At 46.6% G+C, this 19,616-nt stretch overlaps 2 long non-coding RNA genes across 3 annotated transcripts; one reads left to right on the top strand and one right to left on the bottom strand.

Moving 5' to 3' along the window:
- Positions 1-11,307: 11,307 nt before the first annotated feature.
- LOC130380691 (uncharacterized) lies at positions 11,308-16,614 on the top strand. The gene is made up of 6 exons (XR_008895318.1): positions 11,308-12,827; positions 13,204-13,376; positions 13,667-13,922; positions 14,005-14,174; positions 14,346-14,491; positions 14,571-16,614. It is a non-coding gene; the product is annotated as an uncharacterized LOC130380691 (long non-coding RNA).
- On the bottom strand, positions 14,390-18,647 carry LOC130380689 (uncharacterized). 2 transcript variants are annotated; one of them, XR_008895317.1, is made up of 4 exons: positions 15,701-18,647; positions 15,377-15,446; positions 15,129-15,280; positions 14,390-14,885 (listed from the first exon to the last, which is right to left on the bottom strand). It is a non-coding gene; the product is annotated as an uncharacterized LOC130380689 (long non-coding RNA). The 2 variants fall into 2 exon arrangements; XR_008895316.1 differs by having other exon boundaries at positions 15,377-18,647.
- Positions 18,648-19,616: the final 969 nt, after the last annotated feature.

Genomic DNA, 19,616 nt, shown 5'->3' with positions numbered 1-19,616 from the left:
CGCCGCCATAGGCCCCCGACAGCCACTGTCACGGCGCCGCCGGCAGCTCCTCCTCCTGGCCCCCAGGCTTACCAGCCCCTCCCGCCCCCATCGCAGGCTGCGGCCAGCGGCCAGCGAAGGCCCTGGGCGGCGGGCTCATGGGGCTATGTCCCGCCCCATAAGCGCCAGCGAAGGCAATTATGGGGCGAGGGAGAAGCGTGCCCTTCGTTGCTTCTTAAAAGGCAACCTCGCCCGGCTAACCAGCCTCGCCCGCCTCCATCGCAGGCCACGGCGAGCGGCCAGCAAAGGCCTCGGGCAGCGGGCTCATGGGGCGATATCCCGCCCCACAAGCGCCGGCTATTATGGGGCGAGGGAGAAGCGTATGACAGCGAGAAACATCTCTTTAATAAAGACGGCTGTTTTTTCCCCACACCCCAGTTAACGCTGGAGCCTACCGGCTCGGCCGTAACTGTTTCACACGCATCTCTCGCTACATATAGGCAGGCCGTCAATAAACCTTGTATTATTGATCGAGCCAGCCCTACATTACTTTCCCCTCACCACATCATGCCTGGCATGACATGTAGCGAGACGGTCGCTAAAACGAGCTCTCCGTCTACGAATGACACGCAGCTCGTTCACAGTGTCAGCGGTCTGCTGCCCAGTAACAGTATTATTCCTCCTCGAGTCCCAACGTTCAGGAGAGAGGAAGCTACACTCTTGTCACAAGCTGAGCCGGCAGGGCATGCCTCTGCCAATGACACACACACCCAGCCCTTTCGGGCAGAGCTCCCCATGGGCTGCGAGGAGGACTCCTCCCCTCGCAGCGGCGGCTGGGGCTCAAGCGTGGCTCGTTTCCATGACAGCCGCATCAAAACAAGAGGCTGCACAGCCACTTTCAGAGCATTACTCAGAATGGCTGAACGCATGCGCCCTGGCCAAATGGATGGACAGGCTGATCAGCAAGGGTCACACCCTGCAGTTCACCTCCGTTCCGCCACGATTCAACGGGATTGTGGAAACAACGCTGTTATCCAGGGATCAACAGCTGTCAATTTTGGTGGAGCTCCAGCAGCTTATAGCGAAAGAAGGTATTTCCACAGTCCCGAAGGGAGAGGAAATGCAGGTTTTCTATTCCTGTTATTTCCTGGTACCCAAGAAAACAGGAGGGCTGCGACCGATTCTCGATCTAGCCCTATTCAACAAATGCATCGCGGAGAGGCCGTTTCACATGTTAACCAGTGGCGTTTCTACATTAGGGGCAGGTGGGGCACACCAGACCCACGAGATGGCGCTGTTGAGCAGAAGGCTCAATCCATTCCTACTTCGTGGCAAACTATATATATATTTTTATATGCAAAGTAGCGTATATATTTGTGTGAATAAACTTGACTCACAAGCATTATTGCCTTGTTTTGGAGTAATTTGATTTGTGTGTTCTACTGCCTGTGTGCTTGCTTGAATGAACGTTATGTCTATATTTCCGTTTCCGGAGGGGCAAAGACCCACGCTGCCCCACCGTTACCATAGAAACACCAATGAGCGCGAACCACACCGGCCAAAGTTAACATTGAGGCTAGGGGCAAATTAAAAATTGCCCCTAGCCCTAACCCTAACCCTAACCCTAACCCTAGACGTTAACTGCCTAATCTACGTATTCTACGTAATGTAGACTAGAATAATGCGAAACCCGCGAGAACTCTACCCCGAGACTAAGCAAAAAAAACATACAGTGAGAGTGAGATCAGGAGTTACAGGAGACTTACAGAAGAGTTCACTATCGGTAGATTTTACACAATTTTGAAAGACTTTTTTAATTAATGAATAACAATGAATAACGTAGATTATTTGCTGAGGGTGCAATTCAGCACATTGCCGCAGGAAGAAAAATTAGAAATAAAACGTTTGGGACCACACAGACCAGACGACTTCATTCTGAACCAGCCTGGTGAGAAAACAAACCGAAATTTCAAGATGGAGTGGTTTGAATGAAAGACATGGCTAACTGCGAGCACAACAAAAAGAGCACTGTTTTGCTTTCCATGCCTTCTTTTTGGAAATACCACTAACGCAGACTCAGTTTGGACCACTGATGGCTTTAAAGACCTGAAGCATCTGGCGGAAAGAACGGTAAAGCATGAAAGTAGCAAAGCTCATATCAATTGCGCCATGAAATTGGGACTATTGGGACGGGTCAACATCATGGCACAGCTGGACAGTGCTTATCAGCGGAGCATTTTAGAGCACAACAAGCAGGCGGAGGAAAACCGATATGTACTGGGGAGACTGATATCGTGCCTAAAGCTGTGTGGGAAGTGTGAACTGGGTCTGCGTGGTCACGATGAGTCAGCCGACTCTGTAAACCCAGGCATTTTTAGGTGCATTTTTTAAACGATGTGCGAGGGCGACACCAGGCTGAGACGTCACTACGATTCGGAGCCTACGTTCAAGGGGACATCAAGCACCATTCAGAACGAACTCCTGGATTGCATGTTTGAGGTCTACAGGTGTGAGGTGGCCAAGCAATTGCGGGACACCCAGTTTGTAGCTGTCCAGGCGGATGAGACCACTGATGCCTCATGCAAATCGCAAATGGTCATAGGCCTGAGATACATGGTGGACAGCAGCGTCACAGAGCGGTTTCTTGAGTTCATTGAAGTGAAGGACAAAACTGCCATTGGCCTTTCTACTGCTATGAAACATGTCCTCGACCCACTGGGACTGACTGACAAGCTCATAGCCCAAACCTATGACGGGGCAGCGGTTATGCGTGGCAGTGTAGGCGGCGTGCAAGTACTTATTAAGGAAAGCTACAAAAACACAATATTTGTACATTGCTACGCACACCAGCTGAACCTAACTCTGCAGCAAGTATGTGCATCCAGGATCAGTGAGCTGAAGGTGTTCTTTGCTGATCTGTCTGGATTTGCCACGTTCTTCTCCACCTCACCAAAAAGAACGGCTGCTCTGGCCGAGACATCGGACAGGCGGATCCCGCGGCCACCCGGCACCCGATGGAATTTTAAAAGCAGGACCGTGAATGTGGTATGGGAAACTCGCGAAGATATACTGGAGTGTCTGGATAACATTCGCACTAAACCAGGATGGGACAAGGTGTCCATCAGCGAGGCATTCGGCCTCTCCATTCACCTGCGGGACCGTACGTTTCTCCAGCTGCTGGAGTTCTTTGCCAGAGTTATGCCAGAAGTGGATGTTTTGTATGGCATACTACAGAAAAGAGAGATTGACGCATCTGGGGTGAATCGTGCAGTGGAGAATTTCAAAGTGCACGTGAAAGAAATCAGAGAGAAAGCAGATGAGATTGGTAACCAAGCCAGTGAGGAGCCGGGCACATCAAAGCGCAGGAAAAGAAATACGCCTGCCGTGATGAAGGAGGCCTGTGATACGATGATTGCGCAAGTGGAGGACCGGTTCTCACAGAGTGACCATCTTATTGCCGCACAACTGGTGGACTGCACACTGTTCCCAAAGTTTGTTAAGTCATTCCCGAAGGCCCAACTCGCCTATGCTATTAAGCTCTGGCCCACAGCTCTGATGAACGAGGGGAAGCTGCAAACTGAGCTGACTCTTTTTTACGGACACACTGAGCTGCACACAGGAAATCTGCACTGTTGCTGTTCAAGGCCATTCACGACAACAACCTGCAAGAGGCCTTGTCTGAAACCTGCACTCTACTCAGCATCATCATCACAACCCCCATGACGTCTGCGGAGTCTGAGAGGAACTTTTCAACGCTGAAAAGGATAAAGACTTTCACTAGGAACACGATGGGACAGAAGAGACTGAACGCCCTCTCCATGCTTTCTATTGAAAACACCTTCATTAATGGACTGCTGGATTTTAACGACAAAGTAATCGAGAGGTTTGCTCAAGCAAAGAACCGTCGAGCCAACTTCCTTTTTAAGTGATCGGCATTGGTGAGTCAAAACCTTTTTTTTTTTTCTTTTTTTTAGCTGAAGGAGATCGTCTTTTTTGTTTAATAAATTATGGAAGTTATTGAAGCTATGTGTCTGTCTAATTGTTTTACTTTAATGCTATATAATAGTGCGTACCATGTTGGCGCTCTGAGATTCTTTGGAACGAATAGTGCGTTTAAAATATAATGCAATATTATTATAGGCAACATCTTTGTGTCGTACTGAGCGCTAAAGCATGTGAAATTTATTTGAAATAGGATGTCTTCTCCCTGCTTGCACTCAAAATGCAGCCCATAGTATACCTGACTGGTCTATATACGTAGGCCTACTGTTATAATAATCAGCTACCTCTATTTTTGTGACGTAATATGACGTCATATAAATTTGCCCCACCAGAAATTTTAGGCTAAAATCGCCACTGATGTTAACAATCAGACGAATGTTACAGTGTGTAAAACCGGGCGACTGGTTCACCTCAATAGATTTGAAGGACGCCTACTTCCATGTCACAGTGTCCCCAAACACAGGAAATTCCTGCGTTTCTCATTCCAAGGGTCACACTACCAGTACAACCGTCTCCCGTTCGGCCCAAATGCGTGGAGACGAGGCCTTCGGCCGCTGCACGCAACAGGAATGAGAGTACTGTTCTACTTGGACGATTTGCTTTTGATGGCTCGCTCCAAGGAGGAAGCGGCTATTCAAACAAAAAAGCTGGTAATTCACCTGTCGAATTTAGGCTTCGCCATAAATTAGAAGAAAAGCTCCCCCCTCCCCTCACAGAGTGTGATGTATTTAGGGGTAGAGCTGGATTCAGCTGTAATGAGAGCACGGCTCTCACAGCAGAGGATGGAGACGCTGTGGTCTCACCTCCGCCGCTGTTCCCCGGGCAGCGTCGTGACAGCCCTCTCTGTCATGAGGCTGCTGGGTATGATGTCAGCCGGTCACACGGTGGTGCCGCTGGGGCTGCTTCACATGTGGCGGCTGCAGAGATGGTTTTCTCGCCTGCGCATCGACCCGATGCGCCAACGGCGGCGCAAAGTGACCATTCCCCTATCAGTGGGCCCTGATTTGACCCACTGGGGCGATCTCCGAACTCTCGTGAGAGGGGTGCTGTCATGCCAAATTTGTACCGGCTGCCAAATTTGTACCGGGCGCGTCATCCATACGTAATCCATTCCAAACCTGCCTGGCAACAGATGATCGCGTCGTCCGTTGCCTGGCAACGGACGATCACTTTGAACGACGTGAAAGGTTCACGGACATTCGCGAACCTTCTATCTAGCGATCCGTTATCTGTATTGTGCTATTTCGTCCTTGACCTGCTTTAAACACTCAGTTTACTTGCTAAATTTGATTAAACAATTAAATACAATACAAATATAAAGCAAAAACAAGTGTTATCTAGCGATCCGTTAACTGTATTATGTTATTTCGTCTTTGGCAACATGAGCGCGAATGTTTTTCGAAACCTGCCCGGCAACGGACGACGCGATCATCTGTTGCCAGACAGGTTTGGAATGGATACGTATGGATGACGCGCCCGGTACAAATTTGGCAGCCGGTACAAATTTGGCATGACAGTGCCATTGGGCAGAGCAACGTCACACATCTGTGTTCACGGATGCTTTTCTGTCGGGCTGGGGAGGAACATGCAAGTTTCACGTAGTGGACGGCGTTTGGCCGCCCCCCGTGACCATGAATATAAATGCATTGGAGCTCCTCAGTGTGTTGAAAGTGATCCAACACTTTGGCCCAATGTCGAATCAACACGTAATGATTCGTACGGACAACAACGCGACAGCAGCATACATAAATCTCCAAGGTGGCGTGCGCTCGGCACAGCTGCTGAGCATAGCGAGACAGCTGTTATGCTGGGCGCACACACACTTGCTCTCCATCAGAGCAGCGTACATCCCCGGTGTTCTGAACAGAGGGGCTGACATAATGTCGAGGGGGGGTCCCCAACAAGGAGACTGGACTCTGCACCACGATCTGATCAATCAGATATGGAGCGAGTTTGGGAAGGCGGAGGTCTACCAATTCGCCACGCAGGAGAACACACAGTGCGAGATGTGGTTCTCTCTCAGCGCGAAGGACAATCCCCCACTCGGGGTGGATGCGTTCGCTCACAGACCATGGCCGAACACACTCCTGTACGCTTTCCCACCCGTCCCTCTGATTCCCCAAGTATTGGACCGAGTCCAAGAGGAGCGGCTGTATATGATTCTCATAGCATCGCAACACACGAGTGCACCGTGGTTTCCCTGCCTCCAGCGTCTGCTCTCGGGGCCGCCGAAGGGACTCCCTTGGCAGCGAGACGCTCTCTCACAGGCAGGGCGAGCAATCATAGATTACCCAGAGATCGGCCAGCGCTTAGAAGGTCTCGGCCTCTCCCAGGTGGTCGTACGGACCATCCAGGGTGCCAGAGCTGACTCCACCAGAGCGTGTTACTCAGCTAAATGGGCGGCTTTCCAGAAATGGTGCACGGAGAGGGGTTGTGATCCCATCTCCTGCCCTTTTCCGCGTGAGCTCTCTTTCCTCCAGACACTGATGGAAGGAGGGCTGGCTTTTAGCACGGTTAAAACTGCTGCTGTTTCATCATGCCACGAAGGCTTCGTGATAAAACTGTCTTTAGTCACCCCTTAATGAAGCGCTTCCTTAAAGGTGTGAGGAGAGTGAGACCCGTGACGCGCTCACTCACTGCACAATGGGATTTAACACTGGTGCTGCGCGCACTGGTTAAAGCCCCATTTGAGCCTCTTGACCGGGTGCCCCTCAAGTTTGTGTCAGCCAAGACAGCTTTGCTGCTGGCCCTGACGTCAGCTAAGAGAGTGAGCGACCTGTCTGCACTCTCTGTAGCCCCTTCTTGTCTTAGAATACAAGGAGACGGCAGTTGGGCCATATTACTCCCAAACCCGGCTTTTTCCCCAAAGAGTATTACTAGCTTGTTCAGATCAAGAGTAATAACACTCAATGGTTTCTCTTGTGCCCCGTACGCGCGCTTGCCTGTTATATGAAGCGCACGGAGGCTCTGTGCAAATCTCAACAGTTATTTGTGCATTACAGAGAACATTCCCAGGGCCAGTGTCAGCCCTATGTGTCAGCGGGGGCAGAGCCGCCTGAGACTATCAGAGGTCACTCGACCAGAGGAATATCGTCCTCTGTCGCTCTGCAAAGAGGGATGCCTATGGAGGATATCTGCACAGCAGCCTCCTGGGCTTCCCCATGCTCTTTTATTAGGTTTTACCTAAGAGACATGTCGCGCCTGTCTATGACACACTCAGTTCTAGGTGCTTTGTCAGAGTGAGTGTGATTGTGTGACTATTCCCCTCGCATATTAAACAATGTGAGGTGGAGTCAAATATTCATGATGAGAGCACTTGTGTCTTATCAGACACATTAGAGCTGCTCGTTGACGACGTGCCGTTAGACGCATGACGTATGTTATGCTACGTCCGACGAATGATACTAGGTCGTATGTAGCTGTGTTTCTGGTACTGATCGGGTCCAATGAGGCATAGACTATATCGTGCTTCGCCCTTTTAACCCAATAGCGATAGCCTTAAGAGGCGAAGCCTATACGACATAGAATGATAGTTACATATTGTAACTCTAGATTCTATGAGTATAGGCGCAGCCTTTTAAGTGTTGGCCTCATTGTCCTTTAAATAGCTGAAGAAAAGCTGTTTATTGGGAGCAGAACGTCCGCCGGCGCCTGCGTGATTGAGGCCCCGCGGACGTGATTGATGGTGGGCGGGGATTACAAATTTTTCATAGAAAAATCTAGAGTTACAATGCGTAACTGTCGTTCGGCTAAGCATCTTCAAACAACCACAGCACACGTCAGTTCAATTACTTTATTTATTAACTTAACACAGCGAGCAGTGAGATGCCCACTGGTTCGGCTACATATTTCACGCAGTTAACAATGCATTCACTAGTTTACCAAACACAACGCTCACGAGTCAACTGCATTTTTTCATGTCAAAACTTTTCCGTGGGGAAACGCGTGCCGCATTGGAGCCAGGTCCTTTTTCTCTGTTCCAGGACAGTGTAATTGGGTTTGCTAATGGCGGAAGTGGTGAAGTGGCATTCATACTTCTGTGTGTCATTGTAATTACTAATGTGATGTATTTCAAAGATGATGTTTATATGGGAAAATATGTTTGGATATGTATATGCATTATAGGATGATGATATAATGTTAAAGCTATTTTTCTAAGGCTGTTATGATGAATGATCATTTTTGTATTGATGTTGTATCAACTATCCTGGTGAGATCTACCAAATAGCATCGGATTGGAAGGCCTATTCAAACCTAGTGGGTGGGGAAAATCCCCTAGTGGGTAGGGGATTTCGGGGTTGGCATTTGATGTACGTCAGCTTGCTGTGAGGCTGTGTTTCTATTGTCTACCTTGAAAGTGAGTTTGTACTGGCTATGATTGGCCGGTTTAATTTCTGTTATTTCAAAGTGTTTTGTTTATTTTCTTTTGTTATAACTTTTGCAATTGTGCACTGTAAATAAACCGGCATAATTTTTACACTTAAATTCTCTGATCTGCCTCCTGCTTTCTGCACTTTGACTCCTTGGTTGCTTCCTGTCCCGCATGTGAGTTGGGGGTGCAATACCTCTTTCTCACAGTCGGCGGAATTGGAATAGCTGAACGTCAAGGAGGGATACTGCCTAGCCTCGCTACCTGCTGGCCAGACAAAGTTAGCCCCAGGTACGGGAAAGGCGGTGGAAGGGAGGAAAGCGGTCCGTCAAGGTGATATTTAAGCAATATCACACGAGAGGGAGTGCTGTTGTACTGAATATCAGCGCGCCTTTGATTCGGGCGTAGGTACGAGGCTGTAGGCCAAATGCCGAAGATAATCACAGCCATGCTGATATTCAGTACAATAGCACTCCCGCTCGTGTGATATTGCTTTTATACAACAGTTCTACAAGCACCATTTATTATTTAACAGTAATAAGCGACAACATATTATGATTTGTTTGTTTATTTATTCAATGATTTATTTGGCTCCGCCAACACAAATAGATCCACAACTGGACTGTCAATAGACGGTAGTGGTACAACGGATCACGGATTTCCCGTGATCCGTATGGGCAAAAAAAAAAATTCTGCTTTCACGTGATCTGCGCATGTTTAAAGGACAATTCTGGCACATTGAGCCCCCTTCTGTTTTTTCCAGGATGAAATATTAGCCTGGTCCTACCAGACTCTCGTACCACTCTGGATCTGCCATAACCCATAGCTAACGTTTGGCCGGGAATCATGTTAATTGCAGGCTGTAAACAAACCAAACATTGGCGTGAAGATGTCCGAGCTGACTTTAACATCATTGTTCTCAGCCACTCCCTCTGTTAGCTGATTGGACGCAGAAAAATTGGACGGAGAAAACCCTCATTTCAAATTGCCCCTGCCTGGTCCCGGTGCCGGCGCGTAGCTGCTGGGCCACCTGCCAGTTCTCCAGCTGCTTCACGAGGTCATCCACCGTGTCGGGATGTTGGTGGGCCAGTACTCTCCGGGCGCCCAGCGGTAGCTGCCGGATGGTGTTGTCGATCAGGACCCGTTCGATAGGACTGGGCCCCTCTCCTGTCGCCAGGCGTGCGTGCTGGGCGATCTGCGTTCGGACTGCCCCCCGGATGTCAAATCGCCAGTCTTGGAAGCGCTGGGCGCAGGCCGCGAGGTTGTGGCCGTAGTAGGCCAGGATCGCCTGCTTGAGGGCGGGGTACTGTGGGGCCGTCTCGGCTGGTAGGTCTTGGCTCGCCTGTTGTGCGGGTCCGGTGAGGAACGGTGCCACGATGTGGGCCCACTGAGCCAGCTTTCCCTCTGGGCGGTCCGCTCAAACACCTCCAGCTACGCCTCCACGTCGTCGTCAGGGCCGAGCTTGGTGAGCCGGCTGGTCGGGGCGGCGGTTGGAGCTTCACGGATGTTGGCTGAGTGAGCCGTAGTACGGCCTCGCAGAGCAGGGCGAGGCTCTCCGTGGTCTCCCGCTGCAGGGAAGCGGCTTGCACCAGCGCCTGCTGTTGTCGCAGGGCGGCGGCGGCCGTGGTTCCGTCCGGTGTCTGCATGCTGGTTTGGTGGGTCGTCTACCGTGGGGTTGTAGTCGGTTCTTTGCTTGCCTGCATTCTCCACCATATGTGGTAACCCGGTACCCGTTGGTGCGGGTTCCAGGTATGAATGAGTCGATTAGTCAGGGTTCGAGCCGTACTTGGCATTTATTCACAGGAAACCGGGGTATACAGGGTCCATAAACAAGAAAGACTTAGGCTCTCCGTGAGCCTCTAATGGGTCGTCGTCTCTTGGGCTTCCTAGCTCTCCATGGTTCCCGGTCCCTTCTGTCTGTCCTCGTGGCCCTTTTATCATGGCTCCTGCTCCATCCAACAGGTGTCCCCCAATCACGCTGATTGGGGAGAGAGAAGTGGTGCTCTCAGTCGCCAGTCGGTGGGTGGCGGCGGTATATGCCGTCTACCACCTCACCTCGGACCCGCCCGGGCCGAGGTTTATGGGGTTTCCCCAAAAGGTATTGAATCATACCTTAGAGAGCACTCGCCACTCACCATCATATTTCTCTAAATTTGTACTAAAATATTGTTGCTATCAGTACATTGTCTCAGCCCTTGTTGTTCAAAGATTAATGAATGAAAGAATTAATCATGCCTAGTGTTGTTAATGTCTTTGATCTATTATTTGATCTGTCGGTCGCCCGACGGAGGGTACCTGCGGGGTCGTAACAATTGGGGGCTCGTCCGGGATCGAAATTAGTAGAGATGTTTGTAGTTGTTTTGACTGGTTTGTTTTCAAAGTGAAAAGTCACTTCCGGTGGTTCACGGTGGGTATTGGCGTCCGGGTGTGCACGCTCCCGCCTTCACAGGTTACTGACGACTCCCTCAGTTAAACAGAAGTGTCCAGCTGGGTCGCACAGTGGCTCCTCCTTCGGACTTTTGTTTTTCCTTTATTATTTTCGGAGTAAATCCTGGGCGGGGATAGAGTTCCCCGACGGAGGTAGGCGTTTCAGGACTCCGGTCGCTGAAGTTTTGCCTTTCAAGTCGCCTCGACCCCGGCACGCTCCAGAAGATAGACAGGTTAGTTCTCGTTAGGTAGGGTCTGGGGGATGTTTGTTTATTGTAAGGTTGGGTTTGTTTGTGTGTGCAGCATCTGGCGTTAATAGTTGTTGCGTCTGCCCCGGAGTGAGTTGGTGACACGCTAAAGTGTTGGTAGCTTAGCCTAGCGGCTAAGCGCTATTGTCGGCGTGATGGCTGGTGTGACAGCGTTTAGTGTGGAGGAGTTTGTGGCGTGCCTGCGTCTGCGTGCCTGCGTCTGCGTGCGTGCCTGCGTGTGCGTACCTGCGTGTGTGTACCTCTGTTTTTTTTTGTGTGTGCGCCTGCGTCTGCGTGCCTGCGTGTGTGTGCGTACCTGCGTGTGTGTGCGTACCTGCGTGTGTGTACCTGCGTTTTTTTTTGTGTGCGTCTGCGTGCCTACGTCTGCGTGCCTGCGTATGCGTACCTGCGTGTGCGTACCTGCGTGTGTGTACCTGCAGTTTTTTTTGTGTGCGTCTGCGTGCCTGCGTGTGTGTGCTTACCTGCGTGTGCGTACCTGCGTGTGTGTACCTGCGTGTACATGCATTTGGGTAGAAAATAATTGAGAGTCTGCCTGTCTGTCTATGTGTGTGTGTGTGCACCTGCATTACATCCGTTTTTCAGACCAAATGTTGAATAAAATGTCAAATTTGAAGGCACGAGTCCTCCACTCACCGTGAAACTGCTCTTAGGTCTAGTGAGACGCGTGTTCCACGGGCTGGTACATCTTTCTCTAGTCCTAAGACAGATAGGCAATGTTTTTTCTGTCAGAGGACTGACCATTTAGTTGCCGACTGCAATGCGTGGAAACGTAGGCAGCAGACGGCAACTTCAAATTCTGATGGTCCTGATTCTGTGTAGTGTGCTTTAGCGGGGATCGTGCTTAATGGAGCAAACTTAGTTTGCACTTATGGGAGGGGGTGTTACGTGTGTGTGTTTTTCCTCTGCTGTTTTGTGTGCTGTTCCAGGTACCACCCTCCCCATCGGACTGATCAGACACACCTGCAGCCCCTCAGCAATCACGTGGATTGCTATAAAGCTGCAGGGATGAAAGCAGACGTGGCCAGTGGGCCAGATAGGCGAACAGAGTGTGGTCGCTGTCGGTCGCGAGTCGGAGCTACGTGGGCTCTTCGTCGTGGCATTGCTCCCTCAGTGGAGGGATAGTGTTGTTGGCATTGCTCCCTCAGTGGAGGGATAGTGTTGTTGGTTGCTCCCTCAGTGGAGGGATAGTGTTATTGGTTATTTTCTGTGTTCAAATAAGACTCATTTATGCAATAAATGGTATATTGGTTGAAACCCTGCTACTCTCGTCTGTCCTTTAAACACCCGGTTTTATATTAATTCTTGCCCCCCCCTTCCCCCTGGACACCAACGGGGTGGGTCGTAGCAGTTATCCAAACCTCATATGTTGCTGTGAATTTTACTGATAACTTATGCATTGATCTGTAGGTATTCAAAGCCATGCACCTGAAATCAATTGGATATACCACATTCAGAAGGCATGCACAGACTTATTTGGAGCCAGCAGTGATCCACAAATGGCATCAGTTTCAGGAAGAAGAATTGCAGTTTCTGAGCCAGAGAAAGGTTAAAATTGGCGGAGATATGAGGGCAGACTCACCAGGGAAACTTCCTCAATTAATTTCAATACAGTCGGTATTACTACTATGAAGTTCCACACAAAATAGCACGCTCATAAACATGTTCAAAAGCAGTGTGCTCATGACATCATTTCGATATTTGCAGTTCATTGCGCAAAGTATGGCAGCTATTCCTTGATGAACCTGGAGAACAACAACATTATTGACGTTCAACTTGTCCAGGTGAGTAGTTCCACATATGTAAATTGAACTGTTATTCATGCCACACAACACATAGCACTCATTGCTCTCTTTACTTAGACACACACTTACTGAAACCCTCACTAGCTCTTTGTATCTCTCTCGTTGACTTCCCCTCTCTCACACACACACGCACAAACACACACACACACAAACACACCCTACTCTTTTATCAGACGCTCAACGTTTGAAAATGAATTTTGTTGACCAACCATATTGTCTCACTAAATGGATTTCTAGTTTACAAATGAATCTATCTTGTGTCATTATTTTACATCCATGTACACATGGATGTAAAATAAACTGTCATTGTGTGGTTTCATCACATAATACATGTCTCTTTTTGTTCCATGACAAGAGCAATGAGGTTGGAGGTAGTCACAATATGGAGAAGGAGGGTCTGAAAAGAAGCCTTGAACTTCTGGAGTCGAAGGGTGTGGCAGTGGACTACATTGTCACTGACCGCCATCCCCAGTCTGGTTTCTTCGGGATCGCAATCTGAAGCACATAACGTCTGGCACCTTGCAAAGGGTAATACTTGTCTTTGGATTTGATTCAAGATATAATTATGCAGGCTAATGTAAAATTAGTATGCATCAAAAAAGTAGGCCAATTATAGGACAGAACAAGTAAAGGTGACAGACATTTAGCAGACGCCTTTATCCAATGTCACATGGGCTTGCAGCGTGGTGATTGAATCCTTTTCTCCCGGAGGTCCGTTGGGTATGCTAACCACTGCTCCAACATGCCCACGTATGGAGTTATATAACTTCTTCATCTGATTGATTGACAGATTTTTTTGGTTTTTGTTTGTTCATTAGGTCTGTCTAAGAAATTGGACAAGGTGTCGAAAGAGAAGGACTGTGACATTGTTATGAGGTGGCGACGTGGCATCAGCAACCATGTCTACTGGGCAGTGGGCAGCAACATCATCATCCACCGTGGCTGAAAAGGTGGCTAAATGGACCTCATTAATTAACCACATTCAGAACATACACAGCCACGACAACCCAGCTTTCCCCAAATGCCTCCACCCTGTTCGCCGAACAAGAGATCGTAAAAAGTGGTTTCAGCCAGGTGTGTAAACCTCCATTGTATGTAATGTTGTTTGACTATCTTGCTTGTGTTTCTCTAAAAATAATGATATATCTTTCTGTAGGCACCAAAGCCCTCTATAAAGTGGAAAAAATCCTTACAAAAAAGAGGGTCCTGACTGACGTGGAAAAGCTGAGCTCAAAGTACCAGACCTCAACACTGGAAGCCTTCCAGTGTTATTTTGTGTTTTACACCAAAAAATATGGTTTTCCCTTTTATTGGGATGTTGTGCAGGTATGTTCACATTTACTGACCAGCAACATATATCTTTCTTACACTGCAACAATACAGACCTAAAGATATGTGTAGATATCTTTGCTGTGGTGACTATGTAGTTGTTGTTTGATAATGCAACCAGTGTTCTCCTATGACAGTTTTATTACCACACCCTATTTTCTCCTTCAGACTGTACCTGGCAGCCATGCATTTTAATGAGAATGCTGGCTGTTCCCAAGCGAAGACAAACTCAGGAAGACTGAGGTACAAACTCAGTTTCCCAAAAGCAAAAAAAGGAGCGGCTACGGTGAAAGCAGTAAAAACACAACCAAGTTGTAAGAAAATATTTATTGATGTATAAAACACTTTGTACATCGTTACATGTGGAGTTTACCTACATTGTATTTATTTTAGGCTATACCCTCAGCCTGATGCATCTCCTCTTTGAAGAGGTAGTCCCTAACCCTACTTGGAGGAAAGTCAGAAGATTCCTGTGCCCAGTTCCCCATCGTCCCAACACGAACGTCCACCCTTAGAAGACGCTATTGCGGACTATGTATCTCGCTTTAGAGTGGAGGAGGTTTAAATCACACATATTGGCCTTCCGCTTCAGGGAACTCCCTGCGTATGTGTTGGACCACACAAGAGGGGATGACGACACGTATCTTCCTGCCAAGATATCCCCAGCACCAGCTGACAAATGACCTGTAGGCCAAGTACCTGCAACGGCTGTCAAAAAGCGGAGGACATTGTTGTTTATGTATATATGGCCAAGGCTGAACTGTATATAGTGTGTGAGTTATGTTTTGTCACGTGTAAATAGAAAAGAAATGATCATTATTTGTATTGTTATTATATGTAGGTACAGCTCCATCACTTTGACTTTCACTATACAAAATAGTGTATGAGCTTGGTAGACATGTTTGAATATGCTGATGTGCCGTAGTGTAGACATTTTTTCATCTCACTTACTCATTGCCTCTAACTTGCGGGTTCCCATAATCACGTTGATAAATGTTCAGGGCATTTTGCTGGGAATATCTATTGAGACAAACTGGATCTAGTCCTTGGTGGAAGGTCATGCATAATACTGGTGGATCCTCGTCTTCCATTATTCTTACAACCTGTGCAATCAGATATGTTTGATTAATATAATCTGATTTTACTGACAGTGTATAACCAAAATGAAATCCGTATCACCCATCGTTGCACCGTCCTACCGTTGATGTCTCCCTACAGCTTACATTCTCCACCTCTATCTGCATTGTAGAGCAATTCCCACAGGTACACCTGAAGCAAAAGGTAGGCAATATGTTTGGCAGCCATCAATAATGAAACACAAATTAGGCTATAGGCCTACATATTATAAAAAAAATCAGTCTGATTATATGAAAATTAAAATGCTGTAGGTCTTTGCAAATGACTAAATCGGCCTACAACACATCTTTGAATGCCAACATAAAAAAGAATTATGACTATCCTAAGCCTAGGCCTATTTGAATAACCTGGTTGCCCTATATGTCAGTTAAGTTAGCTCACATTACCATTCTGAAACGTCCATCATTGTACGTGTTTGTGGTTGTTCTTGGTCTTCTCCTTCCGTCTCATCTTCCGACTCTGGATCAAACACGTAGGGCAAAATTCCTGCCATGGTTTTAGGCTTGCTGTGCCTCGGTAAGCATATGGACAGCTGCTTTCTCTCCCGATCAGAGCAAAGCGGAATTTAAATATTGAATATTCATGAAAACAGCGGTCCAATCAGAGCAACGCTCATTAATAGATGGATATTCATGAGAAGAGCATTCGTCTTTTCTACCAGGCTTTTCAGACATGCTAGAATAGTTTGTAATAAGCTATCCAAGGCATTTCCAACACAAACAAGGTTACAAACTCGATCAAAGGACATCAAGGATTATAAAAAAATGAATGAAATGGGTGTGGCATGCCGGGATCTTTAAATAAAACGCATCCAGCACGGAATGTCCACTGGTAACGCCACTGAGGCTACAGTAGGATAATGTGCTCTTAGCACCCTACGAGTACCCCTGGAGTCCTCATAAGCTATAGCGTTTTCACAACGCTCGTCACCAACAATGCTTTCGGGAAACGGTGTGGAAACTGTACGATGCTCGTACGACACACTTCACGAACCACTTAGGCTAACGATGCTTTCGGGAAACGGGGCCCAGGTCTGCTGTGCTTCCTTTGGATACAGGTTTTTCTTTTTATTTACTATCCATGTTAAAAAGAAGAAGGAATAATGCCTCGCATTGTACTACATTTTGTTTTAAAATATTTTAGGATTGTATTCATACATTGGACGGACATCTTGATTTAAGTTTTTATTTTATGTGGACACAAGCTATTTCTATTTTATTTACTATCCATGTTTAAAAGAAGAAGGAATAATGCCTAATTTTGCACTTTATACTGTTTAATTTTTTTTATAATTTATACATTGGAAGGAGATCTTGAGTAAAGTTTGTATTTTATGTGGACACAAGCAATTTTTTAAAAATGTTCCATGCTTAAAGGAAGCAGGATTATTACCCAATTTTTCACTTTATTTTGTTTTTACACATTTGAAGATTTTAATTAAAGTATTTTCTTATTATCTTTTTGTTGTTGTTGATCCAAAAATGATCGGACCCGTGACTCAAAAACCATGACATGATCCGAACCGTGAGTTTTGTGATCCGTTGCACCCATAATAGACGGTCTTCTTAACAGACTGAATGTTGATGTTTATATTTTTGAGATTTAGCCAAGTCTGAAAGCAGTTCAAAGCCCATGTTGTTTGCCTTACAGTGTTGGTTTCATTTTGTGCTCTTCTCTAATATGTCGAAGTTGGCCGATGTCATATAAGCACACCTGGAGGTTTGTGCTGAAGTATCCAGGCTTATTTCCTTCCCTTCGTCCTCTTCTGATGACCATTCGTAATTTAACTATAATGTGGAATATAATTAATTAATATAATTCTGGAAATATGTTCATCTTTGCGGTTCAAAGCTTGTTGCAATCTAAATTACATAAAATACGTTAATAATATTAACGGTTAGTAAAGCACCTGTAAAGCGGAGTGATACATTAATAGTTAAAAGTTCCAGTGCTGTTATACTCTATATCAGCACTCATGGAATGCCTCTTGTCCAATCAAATTACAGTTTCTCAGTCGCTTTGGTACATTTCTTGAATCATCCTCAACATTTGCATAACAGTAAATGCATTTCTCAAAACAATTCGTGCAAATAGCTAAACACCATGGATTACCTGCAAAAGCCAGTCTCTTGCTCAAAATCCTTGGTTCATCTCACAAAAGTAAATAGCTGTGCCATCAGAATGACAAGTCCTTGTGTCATTGTGTACGGATAAGACAGTCAAATTTCTTAGTCATGTTGTAAATATACTCTGGAGGGATGTTCTGATGTAAACTATGGCTAAAGTTTTGAAGACAATTATTGTAAATTGTAAGTTACACCTTAGTGTATGTCGGAGATTGATTGCAAGAGACTGGACAAGATTCACATTATGATTTGACTTTGTACTGTAATTTGTTGACAGACCATGTCATTGCTAGAAATGTGAACATAATCTCTTTAGGGTAAACTGACATGCATTGCTGTAGGAATTACAGTGCAGTCTTCCTACACCTCCTGACGTTCCTGTCTGTTGGGCCACAAATTCTCATTCTCACGCAGCCTCACTCCTCTTCCTCTTCTTCTTCTCTCATTCTGTCGACCCCGTCCAATTCCCTGTCCTTCCATTGTCAGACAATGTAACATTGTGTTGTGCTCCAGCTATAGACTTGCCAGTTTATGGTTCATGAGATGCACCTTTGAGCTATTTCAGTAAACTGGTTGATTGTTTGTTGATCTAACACCTCACACATTTCACTTCAGTAGAGAAAGTGAAGATTCACCTGGTAGCAATTTACCAATTCAGGACAGATTTAGAAAAAAAGTCTAATGGACATGTATAGAAATATGCTTGACATATTATGACAACTTGTTCAACCATTTTGCATGTAAAGACTTATGCAATTAACTAATGTCGTGGGGGTAGGACTATTCAATAGAGACCCATTACAATACATTTCGATCAACAGGACATAAGCAATTGATAATGTAGGAAAGAGCAGAGAATGTACATAGTAATTTGCATGAATGTACCAAAGCATTTGCAACTTGTTCAAAGAAATGAGAAACTGCTTTTTTGATGTGCACAAGTGACACAATGATGTGGAGATTGAACGGGTCGTTTTGAGAATTTAAATTCTGATCTGAGAAATGTACCAAAGTGACTGAGGAAAAACTAAGTTGTTAGAACTAACAGTTGTATAATGATTTGAATGGTTTGATCCAAAGAGCCCTTCTCCGGGTGGTACAAGGTTGACAGCGTGCGAGCACCGTGTGTGTGTGTGTGTGTGTGTGTGTGTGTGTGTGTGTGTGTGTGTGTGTGTGTGTGTGTGTGTGTGTGTGTGTGTGTGTGTGTGTGTGTGTGTGTGTGTGTGTGTGTGTGTGTGTGTGTGTGTGTGTGTGTACACACACACTGTAACGCAAGTGTTGTACGCTTCTTTGGTATTTGGATAACCGTTCTGCTGTTAATGTAATGGCGCATAACACGCAACATAAAGCTCCCATTTGGTGAAAAGACTAGACTTGCGTTAACAAACCCCTAAAAGAACACATTTCTATCTCCATCTCAAGCAGAAATGGGGCACCTGAAACTTCCTACCATTATACTCCCATTGACTCATGTTGCAGGTCACAACCCTTTTCGTGACCCCTCGAGATGCAAAAATATTTACACACGTCCCCCTTGGTTCCAGGAATGACATATTCAGACTTTGAAACCTCATAGAAAAAAAAGTTTGTTGTCAGAGCTCATCAGAAGTGTAACCCGAGAGACCTTTTCGCTCAGAATGTGGTTGCAAAAGGCACAGGACCCAACTGGGACACACTGAAAGTTGGCCCTCTGTGACCTGGGGGGCTGATCCTTTTCCCTTAATTAAGTGGTGTCCTTTCAATCCAACAGCAATGGGAGGCGTTTAGATACATTTATAGAAAGAACATTAATCTTCAATGCGTTTCAATGGAGCATTTGATGGTGCCTTTTGAGTCACTTCCGGTCGGGATACACCCACCAGATTGATCATCTTATATGTCGTGGAGGCCCTCTTTCATCTAAAAGAGACCCCGAATAGGGCGGTGTGGCCACTTCGATCGGAATGTCCGACTGTGGGTCGATGGGGACCTCTGTTTAGACCTCGACATTTTCCCTCGACAGAGACCCCGCGCTCGTCAACGCCCGATGACCATCAGGCGATGATCACTGGTTTTGGTGCAGAAAGCTAGCGGCAGAAGGCGAAATGCACACTAATCAAGAAAGCAGCAGGGGAAGCAGGGGCAACCGTTTTGTTGGATACTTTAATGAAAAAGTCCACATGCGGTTTAATTTTAA

Source organism: Gadus chalcogrammus, chromosome 4, assembly GCF_026213295.1.
Source record: "Gadus chalcogrammus isolate NIFS_2021 chromosome 4, NIFS_Gcha_1.0, whole genome shotgun sequence".
NCBI classification, from domain to species: domain Eukaryota; kingdom Metazoa; phylum Chordata; class Actinopteri; order Gadiformes; family Gadidae; genus Gadus; species Gadus chalcogrammus.
The sequence above is the reverse complement of the archived record's forward strand: the minus strand, read 5'-3'. Positions and strand labels throughout refer to the sequence as shown.